A 466-nucleotide genomic window follows, 5' to 3' on the forward strand; every position below is an offset into this window, starting at 1 on the left:
TTATAGATGTTTAACAAAAGATTGCTGAAATTATTTTTTATAAAAATTGTAACATTGTTAAGGGAGGTCATTAGATTCTTTAAATGATTGTCAAACTATAAGAAAACTGAATAAACTTATAATTTATCAATTAACATCTGTATATTTTCTTACTGATGTACTGTATGGCTTTTCTTTTGTGAACTACAGATATATGTAACCGTTCCATACACGAGGAAATAAAGACACTCTATGAAACATGAAAATGTGTTTGTCTGCTTATGGTTCATGCCGTTTAAAGTTTAAATAAGTGGATCACAAAGATGAAGCATATATGGCAGTTGCAGTAAGACATACAGTATGCATGCATTTCAAAAGCAACAAAGAGATACATTTATTTCTATATTTATGTAAGACTAATATGTTTTTAATTGGGCCCAGTTTGATCTATTGAACAAAAAGGAAAACAAGACTTCCACAGTAAAGC

Source organism: Austrofundulus limnaeus, unplaced genomic scaffold (assembly GCF_001266775.1).
Source record: "Austrofundulus limnaeus strain Quisiro unplaced genomic scaffold, Austrofundulus_limnaeus-1.0 Scaffold910, whole genome shotgun sequence".
NCBI lineage: Eukaryota > Metazoa > Chordata > Actinopteri > Cyprinodontiformes > Rivulidae > Austrofundulus > Austrofundulus limnaeus.